Source organism: Ailuropoda melanoleuca, chromosome 15, assembly GCF_002007445.2.
Source record: "Ailuropoda melanoleuca isolate Jingjing chromosome 15, ASM200744v2, whole genome shotgun sequence".
Classification (NCBI taxonomy): domain Eukaryota; kingdom Metazoa; phylum Chordata; class Mammalia; order Carnivora; family Ursidae; genus Ailuropoda; species Ailuropoda melanoleuca.
This window is the reverse complement of record NC_048232.1, coordinates 20,979,552-20,999,976: the sequence shown is the minus strand read 5'-3', so window position 1 is coordinate 20,999,976 and position 20,425 is coordinate 20,979,552. Positions and strand designations below refer to the sequence as shown.

Below are 20,425 nucleotides of genomic sequence, written 5' to 3'. Positions count from 1 at the left end.
GACAGAATGATAAATCAAACACGTATTTTTTCTCCCCCCATGGAGCTCCCAGACTAGAGGGTACGGAGAACAGAGATGGAAATAAATGCGACCCAGAGACAAACCAAGAATGGCCATCATGGTATTTGAAGAAATAAAAGAACTGTATTAAGGATGAAATAAAGAGAGGTGCTGAGAAAGGGAACGTGGGCAGGGATCAAGGAAGACCCTGTAGGCTGTGCTAAGGAGTTCAGCCAACACAGAGCAGTCATTTCCAGAGTGGGTAAGAAGATTCACTGGGGAATGAGAAGAAAATACTCAGCTATAATCTGTATTTTTTAAATCTTGTTCTAAAATCATATGTCTTATTCCTTTTTTTTTTAAAGATTTTATTTGAGAGAGAGAGACAGAGACAGAGATAGCGAGAGAGAGCACAAGCAGGGAGGAGAGGGAGAAGCAGGCTCCCTCTGAGATGGGGGCACAGGGGCTTGATCCCAGGATCCTGGGATCATGACCTGAGCCAAAGGCAGACGCTTAACAGACTGAGCCACCCAGGTGCCCCTCGTGTGTCTTATACATGATAATGTATGTAATTGACTAGTCCAGTAGCACTAGAATAGCACATGTTTATGATTTATACTTAAGTAGTCAGGGAATGGAGAAGCCACGGAAGGGTTTTAAGCAGGAGGTAGCATGATCGACTTGGCCATTTAGGAAGGACGCTTAGGCTGCAGTCTGGAGAACGGGTTGGAGCAAAGCAAGATTACAGGCAGGGAGGGAGACAAATCAGAAGACTGTGGCTGGAGAGCAGCGAAGACATTATGAAGGCCCGAGCTGGGTAGTGGCTGGGCAGATTGGAGACATATTCTAGAAAGAGAATGTTAGGACTTGCTGACTTATTGAATATGGGGAAGAGAGAGAAAAACAAAAATGATATGGAGGATTCTGCTCTTAGTATCATGATGGATGGTGGGCCTGTTTGTTGCAATTTCAGGCAAGATGATGTCTGGAAATTGTCCTTAAATTTGGGAACATAGATGTTACTGGTGAAAATTCAAAAAAAAGAGCTTCAGTGTGAGTGTGGGCTGGAATACAAATGTGCTGAGGCCCAGATAAAGGTGAAGAAATCGAGACACCTGATTTGGGCAACTTATTCAAGAAATTTAGTTGTGAACGCAATGATAGTGAAAGCAGGGGTGATTTTTGCCTTGCGTTTTAGATGGCAAGGCCTTCCTTTCACTTTGTAAGATACCTATTCTCCCCCCTTTATTCTCCTCTCAAACTATCCTTTTCAGACACACACCCATCTTCATCCTTTTCACCATTCCGTCCAAGTTCTCTGTTACTTTAAGAAAATCTCTTTTTTATTCAGTTAAAAGCTAATGGTAATAATAGATGGCTCATATAAAAGTAATTATGGTGATGCGCCTGCAAGAGGGAAAAGGAAGTTTCCAGGTAATATTAGATAAGGAAATAAGGAAGACAACCTCCAAAACCTTCGGGAGTACCCAAAGGTTTCATTCAGACACACCTAAAATTTGTGTCTGCCTCATTCTCTTTTTCAAGTTGCCCCTGAAATCATTAAACACCACTTGTTACTTTTTTAAATTATCTCAATATCATGGCAGTGTTTTGTGCTATTTTTCTATAGTATGTTGGCCCCCTGAAGGCTTCTGAGGGCCAACCTAGGAAGTAAACTCCATTAACAATCTCCTCCCTAAGGCAAATACCATTTCCAGGTTTTGCTTTAGAGAAACCAACCCGAGGGGTTTGAGTTCTTGCCTTGAGGGGCCTTTGGGTGAACAGAGGGGTTACCACTGAAAGTATGGCACCTTCTGTGATTTCTTCTGGGCAGGGAGTGACTCTGGTGCTGGGGAGAGGCCAGAGAAGGCCACTACTTTCACCTTTGTTAAAGGTGCACCCCGCCTCAGGCCTTTCTTTGCACAGGAAGACGGACAAGGAGAAGATGGGCCTGCTTGGGAAATTCAAGTTAAATACGGCAGGCCCAACAGGGGCAAATGCTCCTTCCCTGGCACAGCCCTCGCCTCCACTCAGAAGTTCTCGCGTCCTGTGACCTTCCTCTGCCCTCAGGCATGAAACTGGGTCGGGGCTGGGCAGAGACCCAAAGCCTGCCCGGACGCCCCCCCTCCATCACATGAAGCCCAAAAATAACCTGCTGTAGTCCCCTGTCCCCGCTGCTCTCTCCACCACCCCCTCAGGACCTGGGCCTGCACCCCAGGCTGGCTGCTCTCGCCAAAGAGAAAACACTAACCCGCGCGAGCGGCGGGCGCTGGCTCTGCCGGGCGCCCCTCCCCTGCCCCCTTCTCAGAGCCCCCTCTGTGTCCGCCACGTCTCCCGGGCCCCGGGTGCCCGGGCCTCCAGCCGCAGAGCACGCCGGTCCGTGGGAATCCCAACACTTGTGCTCCAGCTCGGCCGGCAGGGCGGGCGGGGGAGGGAGACCACCCGGCCCTCCCCCAGCCCGGCCCCCTCCGCCCGCCCCAGGCTCGTTCACAGAGCGCAGCGAGTGGAACGAATGGGTGCCGGCGTCCTCAGACGCTCGCGGAAATCAAATGATAAAGCGGGAGGGGCCCCCGCCCCAGCCTGGCGGCCGACGCCCACTCCTCCCTGAAAGGTACAACGCAGGTGTCTGGCCAGACAGTGCCTCGCCTTCGTCCCCTCTCGCCCTCCAACCGCCCCCCCCCCCCACATGTTCCGGCCCGCAGCAAAAGGCCGAGCTCTCGGGGCTGGGGGGAGGGGGCGCGATCCCTGCTCAGGGGCGGCAGAGCCTCGGCGCGTGCAGCCCTCCGAGGGCCGGTGGAGGTGGGAGGGGGTGGTTGTACCTGTGGCGCCGGCGGCCCAGGGAGTGCGACCCGGCTGGTGCTGCCAGCAGCTGTCTGTATTTTGGGCCACCGCAGGGGCCCAAGACGCAGATGCAATAGGAGCGTCCCTGGCCGCGGCGGTGAGGCAGACATTGACCATCTCCCACGCCCGGCTTTGCGCCCTTGAGCTTAGCGCACGCGGCGCTGAGCCGCAGAGACGGATAAAGGGAGAAAGTGTCTCCAGTGTTTCCCCGAAACATTGTCCCAATGTCTCCCCGAAAAAGGGGCGGAGGAGAATGACACGGAACGGGGAGAACACCCACGCGCAAGACAGCTACGGCCAGGCTTTTCTTTTCTTTTGCCAACGAAGCTTCCATCTCCCCGTCTGTCCTGGCTCTGGGGACCGAAGGGCGGGAAGGGGGCGCAGCGCCGAGGGCTGGCCGCTCCCGGGGGCCGCGGGAGCCGCCGGCCGAGGTCACCCAAGCCCGGCGAGAGAGCCTTCAGCTCGCTGGAGAGCCGGCCAGCGGCTGGGGAACCGGAGGCGGCGCGGGAGGCAGCGCGCGCCCAGAGGCCGGTGCTCCGGCGCCGCGCGCCCCCTCTCGGGGCCGCAGGGAACCGGGGTTACCTGGGGAGCCGGGCTTTGTCGGCCACGCTGGCTCTCTGCGGCCCCAGAACTAATTAAACGCCTCTTTTGGCCAAGGGAAGCCTCGCGCCGGACGGGGTGGGGGCGTGTGGGGGCGGCATGTGGGCGCGGGAATAATCAGCCCCATTCTTGCGCTGGTACAAAACCCGCGGCGCAGCGAGAAGTGAACAGCGGCCGCCTGAATGGAGGTTTCAAAAGGCGACACCTGCAAGCGCGGCCGGTTGTGAATTGAATGGAGTCAAGCGCGGCGCCCGCTCGTACCTGAGCCGCGAGCTATTAGTGTCAGGCGCTCGCGGTCGCCTGGGCGGGGAAGCGCGCGGCCCGGCCGCCCGCACTGAATGCGGCAAGCTGCCGCGCGGCCGCTCCATGGGAATGTCGCCACTTGTGCTGCTCGCGGTCGGGAGGGGGTGCGCTGCCCTTTCAGAGACAGACACAATTAGGCAAAATGCTCAATGAACATTATAAATGATGTGCGATCGCTCTGCAGATTGCCTGGCAAATCAAATTATATGGTCGCTCGCGGGCTCTTTCCATGTGCTTTTAAAACTTAAACAGGTATTCGACGATTTAAAAAAAAAAAAGGAGCCGACTCAGGGATTCCGGAAAATACAACTGAAAGACTCGGTGTTGAATATTCACACGTCCCCTTTGTTAGCGATTGACTTCACAATGGGCTTGGGGAGGGGGTGCGCTTGGACGAGACACATTTTTTACTGTCTTACATACTGCAGAGGAAGGCACCAGAAGTTTGCATTTATTACAACTCACAATTACAGTGGGACCCTCTTTTTTCTTCTAAGACTAAAATTCTTCTCATAATGAATGACTTGAAAGCTACTGTCATTCTAATCAGATGGAAGAAACATTCTAATCAGATGGAAGCTGGCCCGGGTGCGCTTGGGGAGGGGGCGGCGGGGGAGAGACCCGTGCTGCTCCCTGGCACTGAGTGCTAACCCGGGAGGGAGCTGGCTGAGGGAAACCGTTGCTCCACGCTCCACACAGCCCAGGCTCTGGGCCTCGGGTTCTGCGCTCCGACTCCCTGGCTGCCCACCGGCCTCCCTGCCTCCCGCTGCGCTCCAGGACAAGCGGCGCGCGGGGCGAGCGAAAGCAAGCAGCGCCGCTCAAGGAGGCTCCGGCAGGACCACGGGCACGGGTTCCCGAGCACTCTCGCTCCGTCCCAGTTTGGTCCTGAGCTCTGCGGCTGGCGACTTGTGGAGAAGGGGCAGCTGGAAGCGCCCAGATTGCGCGGACCCCCGCCGAGGCCAGGAGTCGCGCCGCAGGCAAGGGGCTGTCAACGAGGAAGAGCAGAGTCGATTTTAGCTTCTAAAAAAAGGAAGCAAGGAAGCGGCAGCAATCCGCTGCCTCACGTCCCTGCCGACCTCCATCTCATTTTCGATTTTCTACTCTTTTGGTTTTCAGATAATTGGGCCGGAGGGAGGGGTACAGAATTGGGGCTCCTGGAGACAGTTGGCAACTATATGTATCTTGCTGATGAAAGACCTGCGGAAAGAAAGACGAAATCTGACTTTTTGGTTCTCCTTTGTCACTGACTCACTGTGTTACCTTGGGCAAGTAGTTTAACGTCTTGGGCTCAATTTCCTCATCCATGGAATGGGAATAATGTTGCCAATTCTCCAATTTGTCTCCCTCACAACATTTTTATTACTTTAGTTGGGAACAGCAGTCATTTTGGTACATTGTTATTGTTTGTTGGCCTTACAGTCAAGGGTTATACATAAATCCAAGGGATAAAAAGCTCTTAGAAGGACAAATCTCAGAAAACCAGAGCCATGAGCATTTGCGGTCCTCTCCCACCTTCTGTCTCCGTCTGTGCGCGGGTGTCACTTTTTGTTGGTACCCGAGCCAAGGGATGCTCTTCCTCACTGCTTCCCTGTACTAAGAGGTGCTGGGAATGATGAGAGCAGAACTCAACCAACATACAGCCCATCAGGCAGCGTGTGTGTGTGTGTGTGTGTGTGTGTTTGCGCACGCGTGTGTGCACACGCATGCCCCATGTTCAGAAAGAGGCAGATCTTCAATAAATTTTCATCTCCTTGTCAGAAAATTTTCCTGCTGGTACCAGTGACCACTCCATGAAGAACAATTTATTAAGTGCTTTTAAGACTAAGGAAGATGGGTTTAGTTGACAAAGAACATTTCTTTTTTTCAGTTCTGGGCTGAGAGTTCCAGAATGATGAGGGTAAGGGGAGCCCAGAAGAGTCAGGTGCGCTGGCCTTGGTGCTGAAGGTAAAGGCCACGCTTTTGGAGGCAACATCTCTCAAATCAACAGTCAGTAGAGCTGCCAAAAGAAATTCGGCTACATTCTCTTAATACTTCCCTCCCTCTCAGAGGGTGTGCTTGTTTCATGTGTGTGCAGGTGTGTAAAATGGGAATAACGTGAAAGCCACTAGCACTAGAACATAAACAGATGCCCAGTAAATTTTAGTTAATTGAGTGGATATTGGGGTACATTTCTCTTAATCCCTTCCATAGCTTACCTATTAAATTCAGTGTGGGAAATTTTTTACTAAGTAATGGTCTTAGAATGTCATAAAAATACGTGATTTTTTTCTAGCTTTCTTCCCACCATTTGATTTGAACATTATTGTGGACAAGTTTGGACGGAGAACAAAACTTATCAAAGCCAAGAGCTGTTTACCCAACATTCTACTCCCTAATGGTATTTAGATTCTGTACTATCTCTGGGCTCAGAAAAAGATGATTCTGCCTCAGAAAAAGAAACCATGACTGGGACAGAGTGATCCTGGAAAGGTGCATCTGGTTTTAATTAATGATTCTCTTCTGAGGTCTCTGAGGAAAGTCAGTTGCTGCTGGATTAAATGGGTGATGAAGCCTTCATTCATGTCATTTGTGGTGAATATTACTCTTGGGTTAAAACATGGTCAAAATACCATGGACCAATATTTCTGTTCACTTTTCAAAATGTCACAATATCCTACTTAATAATTAAAAATCCATTTCTACAACCTGCTCATTGAAAATAGAAGTCCAAGTTGCATGTGCAAAGATGTATGATTTAACAAGCTGAGAAAACAAATATTTCAATTAAAAGTAGGGAAATAAGATATTCTGGGACTAAGTTCTCTACACTTGCCAAAGATGGTCTAAAATTTTGGCTCTGAACTTCCCAAAAGTTAGTGCAAGGAGGAAACACAATAGATGTCATAATTTACAGTGTGTAAAATACAAATAAACTGCTTTCTCACAGAAAAACAACTATTTATGGTACTGACCCTAGAGATAAATTTTTTCCATTTGTTCCCCCATAAAATGGCGTCTTGAACACTGACCTCAACCATATCCCTAAAGTCAATGGATTTGAGTTATGTGGGCTGGCTCCTATTGCTGTTACTCAGTATAGCCCTACAATATTCTCTTTGTCTGAGGAAGAATAAAACTGCTGAAAAGAGGATCTGGCAAATGCTATACCCACTCTCAATGCAATGTTGGAATCTGAGTGTTGAGGCCAAGCCATCCTGGGACTCCTTAGACTACAGTTGTTGTAGGTTCTAAAAGATCTGCAAAAATACTCTGGGTACACCGTCTGGTATCTAAGGTATGGTCAATGACAGGGCTGCCCCTGTCACTTGTGCTGGTGCCATCAAAGCCCCCTCTGGGGGACACCTGGCTCAGTCACTAAGCATCTGCCTTCAGCTCAGGTCATGATCCCAGAGTCCTGGGATCAAGTCCCGCGTCGGGCTCCTTGCTCAGCAGGGAGCCTGCTTCTCCATCTGCCTGCCACTCCCTCTGCTTGTGCTCTCTGTGACAAATAAAAACAAAACAAAACAAAACAAAACCCACCTCTGGGCCAGTGCTCCAGGCTTAGTGTCCATGAAAATCATGTTTCAATGTCACATTCCTAGGCCCCAGAGATTTTGATTCAGAATTTCTTCAGGCCCACTAAAAAAAAATATTTTTGTATAAGTATGGTACAAATATGTATACTGAAATTCATATATTTACAATCACCCCAAGTGTACAATGAGATCACCAAAATTGCTTCTTTTTCTTCTTGAATAGAGCTGAACAGAGCTCTACTGTGTAAGTGAGTCCTAACCAAAAGAATGTAAGTAAAAGCAATGTAGATGACTTTTAGCATTGGCCCGTAAAACCACTCCCGAATTCTCAACATTGACTCTTTCTCTTCTTATTATCTGCCACCTGGATATGAAGAATCTAGCAGAGTACTCTGAGGCCCTGGATGATAGCAGAGACATTAAGTGGAGAGAATCTGCCCCTGGATGGGAAGACCACCCTTTACCACCTATTAATGAGCTATGAGATGAGCAGTTCTGTGCTGGTAAGCTTCTGAGATTTCGGGACTGTTTATTTATTTATTTATTTTTAAAAAGATTTTATTTATTTATTTGACAGATGTAGAGACAGCCAGCGAGAGAGGGAACACAAGCAGGGGGAGTGGGAGAGGAAGAAGCAGGCTCATAGCGGAGGAGCCTGATGTGGGGCTCGATCCCATAACGCCGGGATCACGCCCTGAGCCGAAGGCGGACTCTTAACCGCTGTGCCACCCAGGCGCCCCTCGGGACTGTTTATTAGAGCATCTAGTTTTACTCACCCTAATGCACCAGGTGTTTCTAAGATGGCCCAATAACCGCATTTGGAGAAACACCACCTTATGCAAAACTATGACAAAGCAAAGGATTCAGCCTTCTGGTGACAATGCCTTAGCTTATAAGAATGACTCAAATGGTAAGAGTCCCCGGCATGGTAGCAGTCCAGGCGAATGCAAGGTTTGGGGGAAGGGCCTCTCTAATTCATCCTGTAAATGATGCCAGCTCATGAAATATCCTTGGAAGTTAAAGTTTTTGTGGTATTTTTTTTCTGAAAATTTTCCTTGTCTTTCTCTTTCTTCCTTGATCTTGTCACCAGTGGGGGAAAAGATGAGTCTCAGGAAAAAAAGGAAGGAAGAGCACTCATGTCTATAGACAGTCTGCTACATGGCAGACACTATATTTAATATTTTTCATGCATTGTATTATTTATGCTCACATGTATTCTTCCAAGATCAGCATCGATATTCTCATTTCACAGTAAAGACTCTAAAAACTTTGTCAGAATTTTTTCTCTAAGCATTTAGAGACTAGTGAGCTTATAGCTCTGCTCCTTTAAGGAATCTTACTGGGTGATCCAAGTATACCCAGACTATGCATCTCAGTGGGAAGAGAGAAAAAGGGATATGAACTCAATTTTAATGGTACTGCTGGACTGAAGGGCAGTTTGGAGAGAGCAATAGACCCCTTGACCCAGTTCTGGGAGGAGCTCCTCTACATGGACTTAAGATGAGCCTCTTTGGACGTGATATGTTCCCCTAAACTCTGACTCCGAAAAAGGGACGTGCTTTGCATCTTAGAAAGGTACTATTTTTGGCTCTAGAAACTCCACTTCTAAGGATCAATTCTAAGGAAATAATTTGAAATGTATAAAAAGCTGTACACAAAAATTTCCCCATGACACTATTTATAAGTAGAAAAAGAGGAAATGACCTAAATGTTGTTCAAGTTGATATGTCATTTAATGAGGCATCGTTAAGTAAAATACAGAGTCATTACAATAATCATGCAGAGGGTTTGCAATTACTTTAAAATGCGTACAGGATAATGTTAAGTGAGAAACATTAAAATATAGATTTGAAGAAATAGGGCCATCTACAAAGAGAAATAAAAACATCAAAAACTAATCACAGAAAAAAGATCGGAAAGAAATATACCAAAGGTTAACAGTGTTTCTCTTTGGAAAAAAGGATTAGAAGTGATTTTCCCCACTTTTCTGATTGTTTTCAAATGTTGTCTGTTGCTCCTAAGTATGTTTTATGATCATAAATCATAAAATAAGAAAATTTCAGATGTAATGCATTTTTAAAGGAAATCGTTTAGAATAAGAATTTTAGCCTTTCTTTTTAAAAGCGTGAAGTAAAGCATGCAGACAGAAAAATATATTAAATATATTAAATATATTAAATACACAGCTCAGAGATTGACTACAAGACGAGCACCAGCAAGGTGAAGAAGTAGAACATGGCAGTGCCCCGTGAGCCCCTCTCATGTCTCCCTCTCCATCACCATCCCCTTCTAGGCCCCTCCCCCCATTTCCTTCTTTTTTTTAGAATTCTTTTTCTTTTAATGTTTTTGTTATTATATTATGTTAGTCACCATACAGTACATCCCTGGTTTTTGATGTAAAGTTTGATGATTCATTAGTTGCGTATAAGACCCAGTGCTGTCTCCTAAGCTCGAATCCTTAAACCCTATGATTTCATCTGCTTTTTGCACATTGTGCAAATGGAGTCACAGAACATTACCGTATCTGCTTTCTTTTATTCAACACTGTGAAGAGAGGTACATCCATGTCATGGCATGGAGCAACATTCATGCATTCTTACACAGCATTGCATTACATGAACGCCCCACTCTTTATGTACCATTTCCCCAGAGATGTTTTCAGTTTGGGCCATTATGAACGATGCTGCTATGAGCATTCTTCTATATGTCTCTTAATGCACTTGTGCAGACGTTTGTTTGAGTGTAAACCTAGAAGTGGAATTTCTGGGTGATAGTAGATAGATAATGCCGGGCTTTAACTAGTTTCGGAATGGGAGTCTCTGGCCCATAAAAAGAGATTGTAGGGGATCTGTTTTTCAGCCCCTTTGTTTCCCCAGGGACAGATGGAGGGAAGCTTCAGTATCAGATTATGGAGTCCCCAAGGCTCGTCATTGCTGTACACTTGACAGATCAGAATCCAAGCTGACTTTAAGTGAATCTACTGATAGATACAATGAGAAGCCCCACCACCCGGGGAGCTGAGAGGTCCCCAGAAACTCAACAGTTGTGTGAACAGAGTTAGACACTGAGGAGTAAATGGATCACACAAATGAAATATTTTCAGTAGTTCTCAATCTGAGACCTTTAGGAAGATATAGAGGTGGTAATGGGGCTTCACCAAGTATTTTAAATATTAAAGCTTAGAAAAATAAAACTGAAGATTGAATCTCGGAAGCTTCCTGGCTTTGTTTTTGCCTGGAATGCTGTGAATCATTTCAGGAGTTTGGGCCATTTCAGCCTAGTCAGAAGCTTTGGTTGGAAGTTATATGTATCTCTGATGAATAAAACTAGAAAAGAATAATCTCTTAAACGTTGGGGCTCTTAGGGTCCACGGTGATGATGAGGTTGGCAGGCACTGAAGGTTTATGAGGAAGAACATGGGTGCTCTTGGCCACCCCGGAACACGCCCGCAGCTACCAGCTCCAATAACTCCTTCTTGGCCACTCCGCTTCATAGGGCAGGCTCTCACTGGACTTCCCATGTGTGATGACACGTTTACCCATATTTGTGGGGGCACAGGGACTTAGTATTCAACGAGCCTGTTATACCAGGATGAAAGAACGAATCATGGGCATTATGCATGCCACTTCTCTGAGAAATACACCTTGGGAAGCAGAATGGGGGGTCACCAGATCATAAGCAGAAAGACCCTATATTCATTATCTATGATGTCCGTAGCAAATTACCACAAACTTGGTGGCTTAAAACCATACCCATGTATTGTCTCACCGTCTATGGGTTGAAAGTCTGACATAGGTCACCGGACTAATATCAGCAGGGATGGGTTCCTTTCTGGAAGCTCTAGGGGAGAATCTCTTTCCTTGCCTCTTCCAGCTTTTGGAGGCTGCCCACATTCCTTGGCGTGCTGCCTTCCTTCCTCCATCTGCAAAACCATGACCTTACATCTCTCTGACCATTTTTTTTCCCTGTTGCCACACCTCCTTCTGCCTCCCTGTTCCACTTTTAAGAACTCTGTGGTCACTTAGAGCTCACCAATATCATGCTGGATAATCTATTTTGCAATAAGCTGATTGGCAACCCTCATTCCAGCTGCACCCTAATTCCCCCCTGCTGTGGAACCTAGCATAATCACATGTCCTCAGGACTGGGTGTGGGTCCATTATTCAGCCTCCCTCAGACCCTTTGAAACAGAATGGTTGATGAGTGTGCCACGGGGCGGCACAGGGGAGGGGGCCCTGAGTAGAAGGGGCGACATGTACAAAGGACTGTCTCCCTGCTTCCTCCTGCGTGGGAAGGTGAGCAGAGTCCGTAGTCACAATCCCGGAAGTGACATCCTGGCGTTTACTGAAGCATCCCTGTCAGCTTTCTGGGGATTTTCAGGCCATCGCTTGACTTGTTGCAGAAACACCTGCTATGCTGAGTGGTGGGATGGTTGGACTCTCCTTCCCTGGCATCTCTGGGGACCTATTGTTGGAATGTTGCCCTGAGGGGTGGAGGGACTAGAAACGCCAGACGGAGGGACAAAAATACTAGAAACCAACGGGGTCATAGCAGCCAACAATGACACCTCTATGCGTCAGATATCAGGCGCAAGAACTTTCTGTGCGGTGTCTCCATCTTTGCAAAGGTAGCTACGATCGACCGATTACTACACCTGAGTTGAGAAAAAGAGCCATGCAGCCCGAGTCTCTGCCTATTACAATCCTGCAGTCATGACCGAGCAGGGACGGCCCCGGAAGAAGAGTGGGGAACATCCAGGTTTGTTTGTTTTTTTTTTTCCTCGTGAATCCTTGTCATTCTGAAGGAGGCTGCTTTTCGGCTGAGCTTTCTCAGCTTTTGCTAGGTGACACCACGCGCGCTTGGCTGTCTGTACCTTCTCTCTGCCAGCCTGGTGAAGGGAAGCAAGAAGTCGTTACACTTCTAATTGAGCAGATTAAAAATGCCAGTTCCCAGGATCAGAGGGCAGACTTGCCCTCAGTGCCACCTGGTCCCTCTGAGGCTGCAGCGATGCTGAGCGGGGCGGGGGGGGGACAGGGGTGGCCAAGGGATTTAGGTCTCCTTTGTCCCCAGACTCTCTCGTTTGGGTGGGGCTGCATCTGTTGTGGGGGGATGGCTGTCCTGTAATGAGGCCTATGGCGTGGCCGTCTCTGCTCCCTGGCCTCGTTGGCATGGGACCAGCCTTTCTTACATGGGTGGGAGCCTCCTGCCCTCTTTATGGAGAAGGCTGGTCAGGACTGTTGAGACTGGGTTTCTAGACTGTCCTTCTGACTGTGCTTTATTTACCGCTGTGGTTCTCGGTGATCTGTCCTCTGGAACTCCTACACAGCAAAGGTAAGGTGCCAGGCTGCCACCCACCCCAGTATTTGAGTTTCCTCTGTTTCATGTTTCAGATGATTTCCTGTGTGTTATTGCTACCTTCCAAGGAGTTTCTAGAAGGCAAATTTCATTCTCATTTTCTCTATCTCTTCCTTCATTCACACCAGTGCCAAGACATAGGAGGTACATAGAAACTGCTGGTTTATTTATTTTTTGGCTGGATTATAGCAGAAATTAAGCTATTTAAGTGGATTTCTGACATATGTGGACCTCTGGTAGAAATAATAGAAAGATCAATAACTTCTGAACAACACATATCAAATAAAATGCTGCTTTATTGAAAACGATTTTCCATTACCTATGTTTTATCCTCAAACCAAGATTCATGTCAGAAAATTCCTTTTGCTGTTGTGTCAGTAAATCTTTTATATCTTGAAAATGTGATATGTTTTCTCCTTCCTGAAAATGTGGACTATGTAAGTAATTTTGTTTTCTTTCTACCAGAGAGCTGAAAGGTACATTGGAAACCTAGTCAAAACAATGAAATTAAGTCCTTAATGTGGCTCAAACTCTCTGTTCTGTCTTCAGATTGTTTTGGGGGGAAAGGTGGAGTACATATGAAGAAAAAGCCAGGCTGACATGGGAAGAAGAGAAAGTGAGAGACTGACTTATTTACTGTTAAGAAAGAATAATTGGGGGGCACCTGGGTGGCACAGTGGTTAAGCGCCTGCCTTCAGCTCAGGGCGTGATCCCAGCGTTGTGGGATCGAGCCCCGCATCAGGCTCCTCCGCTATGAGCCTGCTTCTTCCTCTCCCACTCCCCCTGCTTGTGTTCCCTCTCTCGCTGGCTGTCTCTACCTCTGTTGAATAAATAAATAAATAAATAAAAAAGAAAGAATAATTGGGAGATATTTAAAAAATACTATACCTGTTCTAATTTTGATTTTCCTCTTGCAAACCCACTTGATTGCTGACTGGCCACCCACAGCACCCTTCTTTTTCACTCGGAAACCAGGTAATACAGCTGCCAACGTAGGCCCTCAGCCAACAGCCCCAAACTGTGGGACTTCCCTATTCAGATCTGTGCAGCCTGTCCTCACTCAGACCCTGACCGTGGTGGCCTGCCAGGGACGGGACGGGAGTCACCACCAGGGACACCAGCGAGACCCCTCGGACATCAAAGCCTTAGCGGTAACTGCTGTTGAGACTTCAGTGTTTATGTGCAATTTTCCTGATAGTGAATTTAGAACTGAATCATGTCCTTGTTGACTGCGTTTTCCAGAGTGCCTTGCGCCTTAAATCTCCCAACAGCCACTGTAGGTTCCGTTGGGTGGGGACCCCCATCAGCTCAGCACATTTAACCGTTCTGGCAACTCTGTCCTGCTGTTTGTTCATAATGAGCTTGGGATCTGCTGAAATCTTGACCTCTGTCACTGTGAAGCCACGTCTCCCCCACGCGGCCCTCGTGCGAGGGGTTTCAGAGTCTAGGAGCTGGAGATTGCTTGGAGCCGTGATGAATTTCATTTTGTTAGTGTGAGCCCTTTGTTCTAGCTGCTTCTGATCGTTAACAGCTTTATTGAGGAATCATTAACATTTTGTATACACGGCACCTGTTTCAAGTTCACAGTTCAATGGTGTTTGGTATCAGAGCTCCCTCAACTAACAGTGGGGTCACATCTCAATAAACCCATTGTAAGTTGAAAATATCGTCAGTCGGGAATGCATTTAAGACACCTAACATCGCAGCTTCGTCTAGACAACCTCACATGGGCTCAGAACACTTACATCAGCCTACAGTCGGGCAAAATCATCAAATACAAAGCCTATTTTATAACCAAGTGTTGCATATCTCATGTAATTTATTGGCAACCGTGCTGAAAGTGAAAACCAGAATGGCCCTGTGGGTGCAGCATGGTTCAGCCTCGTGATCCCGCGACCCATAGGGCGGCGGCTTGCTGCCCAGCGTCATGGGAGAGGAGCATCCTGCCTACCGCCAGCCAGGAAAAAAATCAAAATTCAAAAATCAAAGTGATTTTCTACCGAATGTGTATCACTTTCGCACCATCAAATAGTCAAAAAGTTGTAAGTTGAACCATCCTAAGTCAGGGACCGTCTGTATTTGGTGTACTTATCCTATGCTACGCCCATCACCACAGACAGTTTTAGAACATTGCCGTTATCCCCCAAAACAGCCCCAGACCCTTTAGCTCTCAGCCTCCAGCTCCCGCATCGTCCAGCTCTAGGCTACCCCACGATTCTGCTCTCTGTCCCTGCAGGTTTCCCTAGTCCGGACATGCCCTATAACTGGAATCGTGCGATACGTGGTCCAGCGTGACTGGCTTCTTTCCCTTAATATCATGTTTCTGAGGTTCGGGCATATTGTTGGCGTGTCTCTACTTACTCCAGCCCCCCCAAAGACTATTCCATTATACAGGTATCACACATCCGTGGATGGACATTTGGGTTGTTTTCATGTTTTGGCCGTGATGAGCAATCCTGCTGTGCACGTTCGTGTATAAGTTTTTGTGTAGACACACTTCTTCATTTCTCTTGATGTGTACTCGAAGTAGAACATGGGAGCCCTGTGTCAGACTGTTTTCCAAAGCGGCTTCTCCGCATAACCTTGCTGCCAGCAGGCTACGAGGCTCCCAGTTTCCCCACAGCCTCCCCAATGCTTGCTATTATTCATCTTTTAATGGACTGGATATGGAGCGGGCACAAGTGGAGAGAGCGAGCACAAGCAGGGGGAGCAGCAGGCAGAGGAAGAAGCAGGCTCTCCACTGAGCAGGGAGCCCGATGCGGGACTTGCCCCCAGGACCCTGGGATCATGACCTGAGCCGAAGGCAGATGCTTAACCGACTGAGCCACCCAGGTGTCCCTCTATTTCTTTTGTTGCTTATGGTTTTGGTGTCATGTCTAAGAAACCATTCCCTACGGTTATGAATTTTTTTTAAAGATTTTATTTATTTATTTGACAGAGAGAGACAGCCAGCGAGAGAGGGAGCACAAGCAGGGGGAGTGGGAGAGGGGAGAGGAAGAAGCAGGCTCCCAGCGGAAGAGCCTGACATGGGGCTCGATCCCAGAACTCCGGGATCACGCCCTGAGCCAAAGGCAGACACTTAACAACTGAGCTACCCAGGCGCCCCGGGTTATGAATTTTTTAAAAAATCCTCATCTGTTATTCAATATATATATTTTGCTTTTCCACATAGGTCATCCTCTAATGAGCAGACAATGTCTACCCTTATGAAAGTAAATAACAGAATGTTGACTGGCACAGTCTTGAGCACGGAGTGGTGGAGAAAGCTAGCTTCTCATCAAGGTCCCCCTTGCCTTTCTCCGTGGTAATGGACTGGGAGCCGTGTGCATGGCTGCCCAGTGAGACTTCATCTCCTGGTTGTTACATGTGGCTCTGTGACCAAGTTCTCCCCAAAGATGGGGCACCTGAGACAGGGAGTGTGCCTCCCCCTGCTCTCTTCCACCTTCCTGTGGGGTGTGGCCTGGGCTGGACGCAGTGTGGCCAAGCCCCGGGCACACAGAGGACAAGGCTCTTGGGAATGGCAGGGCCACGGGCTGGAAGAGCCTTGGTCCCTGGCTGACCACAAGGAGTAGAGCTGCCCACTGGCCCAGGACACTCACTCCAGACTATTACATGAGTCAGAAATAAATGGTTTTCTTCTCTTTTAGCCATTGTATTTCTTCTGGGGGGAGGGGATCTCATACTAGCATGGCCTTTTGCCCCATTGAAGGCTTGCGGTAAGTTGCATGTTGCTCTACTCGAGGTTTTCCCGCACTTGTGAGCTGATCAGCACCGTTCATGTGTGGGCCACAAGCAGGGAAGGATCCACAAAGCCACCCTCTCTCTAATTCCCAGCTGCAGTTCTTTATGGTCCTGTGGTTGGGTGTGCTGGCTCTGGCATTGGCCTTCTGGGTTCAAACCATCATTTACACCACTTATGACCCTGGGCAAATTACTTGATCCTCAGCAATCACTTCCGTTTTCTCAATTTTAAAATGCAGATAATAGCAGTACCCATGGGGCACCTGCGTGGCTCAGTCAGTTAAGCGTCTGCCTTCCTCTTGGGTCATGATCCCAGGGTCCTGGGATCAAGCTCCACTTCAGGATCCCTGCTCAGCGGGGGGCCTGCTTCTCCCTCCCGCTTGTGCTCGCTTGCTGTCTCTCACTTGCTCTATCTCTCTCTCGAATAAACAAATAAAATCTTAAAAAAATAGTAGTACCTATTTCATAAGGCATTGCTGGAGATTAAATGAGTTAGTATGTATCTAATGCTTAGAACCAGACTGGCACATAGTAAATACCCATGTCCTCTTTGTTACTATTTTACACTCTGCTCCTTAAGCTATTCTATATTCCACAAACACTGATTAACTCCCAGGATGTGCCTTGCACTCTGCTGGGGTCTGGGGTTACGGAGAAAATCAAGACTAGATTCTTTCCTCAAGGAGCTGATGGCTTAATAAGGAAGTCCAATTTAAATAACCACATAATAGAATTGGAGGTATACTATGTAACAGTGCTGGGGTCTCAGAAGAAGGACCCATTAGCCTCAGGCTGTGGATAGAAAGGTGTGGGTGTGTATCAAGAAGGAGGGAGGATATTTTAAGAGAACTCGGCTGACATTCAGATACCCTATTTTCCCAGCAGTTCCTGGCATGCTGAGTGCCCGGTCACAGGCGATGCCAATGGGAGAAAGCTGTTGATCTCAACGGTCAGTCGGCTAGGTCTAAAGCAGGACAGATGTGGGAAAGATGCATTTGTCTAGGCGGCTCCTAAGGCAAAGCTAACTTTATTGCAGTCTAAGAAGAAAAATTCTTGGTCAATTCCTCTTTAAAACAGATGCTTAAATAGTCAATAATATTGTAATCATGTTGTATGGCGACAGATGGTGACTACACTTAAGTGGGGTGAGCATTGTGTAATGTACAGAATTGCCAAATATCTCCGTCCTACACCGGAAATTAATGCAACACTGTATTCCAACTCTACTTCAGTAGTAATAATAATAATAATAATAATAATAATGATAAAACAGATGCGTAAAATGCTGTTAGTTGAGAATATAAGAAAAGCGATCAACTCACTTGGGTAAGTTGTTTGCAATCATAAATCATTCTCTCATCCGCCGCCAACCCCTAGCCCACCAATATAATTGACTGGATTTATTCCTCACTATGTATCCACAGTTTAATTTTCTTCCTAAGGCAAGATTTCTTTAATGATTCTACTCCCTATTAAGAGGGCAGAGAATCTCACACTGTTAAATGTTTTACCAAATTATTTTTTTGGTTTAAGTAACAAAATACAGAATATGCATTTCTGTATTTGGTATGCAAATATGATTACTTTTGAGTTTTTAAATCTCCAGGGAGGGGAGGCGAAGGGGAAGAAGGAGGGTAGGTCGATGGATATTACCAGGGCCTTCTCCCAAAGAGGAACCTTGCAGCGAATGGTTCTAAAGCAGTCATTTGGCTCCCTCTAGTGGGCTTTCACAGAATTACTTATTCCCTCGCGTGTAGCGGGTCACACATAAACGCACACTTGTGTGGAAATGGAAACATACATCGACCCAGTTTAACCTAAACTCTTGGCTCTGTGCCAAGGGTGGGGGACCTGGCTAAGGACTTTAGGTTAATCTAGGCAGATCTAGGGATTAAGTGGAGAGATAAATTTGATAAAGCTCTATTCCACCCAAAAGGGATTTGGCCTTTTGGCAATATTCATTTGTTAATTTTTTAGCCACCAATTACCACCCCCACACACACACACGCACCCAGTGCCCTAGTCTACAGCAAAACAAACCAAAACAAACATTAAATATATCTCAGGGTCTTGCTCACCCCCTCCCAAAAAAATAAATAAAACCCCAAACTGCTCGACGCTTGTAGAGGTAACGGGCGCCCTCTATTGGCATGGATAAGTCCCACACGTGAGATTCCCACCCCTCCCCCCGCCCCCGCCTTTCTTTTGGAATTCTCAGTGTCTATGCCTACCCTAGGCTACCTTTCTGAGCCTTTGAGAGTTACAAGACCCGCCGCCCCCCATACACACTCACACACGATATTAGTTGCATATTTCTCATTGCAACTATTTTTTTCTAATTACTGATCTTTTATCTAATAAAAGATACTTCATTATCATTAAGATCAATGATTCTAGGGCACAATTTGCGTTCTATTAACCTCGTGCACGCGTGTGTATATGTGTATATATAGAAAGTGCACGTACACTTTCTAAACCACGCAATTTCTAAATTGCAGCTGGTCAGGGGGATGTGGCTCACAGAGGTCTGTCTGCCCTTGCAGTGGAAGCAGACAGACGAGGGGCTTCCCAGCTCAGCTCTGCCCAGACTCAGGGCGCCGTGGCTCTCTAGGGTCCAGAGGGCCTGCCTCCGGAGCACAGACGCAGGCCCAGTAAGTAGGTCCAGTAAGAGGCCAGCACTTCCTGTGCATTTCCTTCTACCTGTGGGGTCAGCTGGACTCCCTCCTCGGCCTCCAGATCTCCGCCTTGCCCCGCTTGACCCTCCTGCCTTTTTATGATGCCGCGTTATTAGACGGGCGCATTGTGCCTGGAGCTCATCATGATGGCACACTTGTGGGGCGCTGGGGAAGGGGCGGCAGTCTTTGAAGGCTGTCCGTAGACCTTGGCTTCTGTCCTTGCGTGGCAGGAGGGTGGGGGGGGGGACCTCCTAAACCCAACTAGATCTGGCTTACTTCCCCTCTTCGGTTTTTTAAAAAACGGTTTGAAGGGCCTCCTATGCACCAGGCCCTGCGCTGGACCCTGTGGGGATTGACAGGTCAGTCACATGCGCCCCGGCCTGGAGGCATCTCCCCTTCAGCAGGGCTGCGGACGGTTGGTGCAGTCCTGTGAAACGCAGCCTCCAGGACAATAGCTGCGGCGCGCCGGCCCCTAGTGCGGCGCCCACCGGCTGGCTGTGTTGTAATTATTTGTTTGCACACCTGTTTCTGAAATGAAAGAGATCAGTTGTTCCTTTTTCCCTCCTTCACCCTGTTTTCTTCTTTCCTATCATCAGGCGCAAGGCCCCGCACTGCAAGTCTGGGACGATGAGAACGAAGACGCATAAGGAAAATGGGGTGGGTTCCGGGAAGGGCTGGCGGACAAATGGCGTTGGGGGTGGGGGTACCCCCTCGTCCAGGGGCTGTTTAGCTGTGACAGCGGGCGTCATACACGGCACTCTGCCACCACCTCATCGGGAATTCCTGTCTGGCTCAGTGAGGAAAGCCTGTGACTCTTGCCCTCTGGGTTGTGAGTTCAAGTCTTGTTTTGGGTGTAGAGCTTACCTAAAAAAATTAAAATGTGTCTAATTGCGAGTTCCCCTATTCGGCTCACAGGCAGCCCATCCAGGCTTCCCGGCCACACCCTCTCTTGCCCCTTTCTGGCTCCATCCAGCCCAATCGGGCAGACGGGTAATTCTCCTCTTGCCTTTTTTGGGTTCTATCTCCTTTGGGACTGTGTTGGGACCTCTGACCTTCTTGTGTATGTGACAGTCACCTGGCTACTTCCCTCCTCAGGGCCAGCCTCTCCCCCAACCTCTGCCTCACCGTCCTCTCCGGCCTCCCCAGGACTGGGCCCCAGCACCATGGCCACCTGCCCCCCATTTTCAAGCTTCCCAACTCTGTGGCTTGAGATGCAGCTCTCAACCCGATTATCTCAGAAAGTATTGCAAACAGAGTGGGCACATGAAATGTTTTGGCTTTTTAAGGTATTTTTAGTGAACAACTCCGAGTTATAAAGTTGCCTTTCAAATCGAGAGCTTTTTAATGAAACAGATAAATACATAAATAAATAAATATACTTACATATATACACAC

General features: G+C 47.9%; 1 long non-coding RNA gene across 1 annotated transcript; it reads left to right on the top strand.

The window, feature by feature from the left end:
- Positions 1–2,485: 2,485 nt before the first annotated feature.
- Positions 2,486–19,714, top strand: LOC117796285. The gene is made up of 3 exons (XR_004620663.1): positions 2,486–2,611; positions 7,636–7,762; positions 19,627–19,714. It is a non-coding gene; the product is annotated as an uncharacterized LOC117796285 (long non-coding RNA).
- Positions 19,715–20,425: the final 711 nt, after the last annotated feature.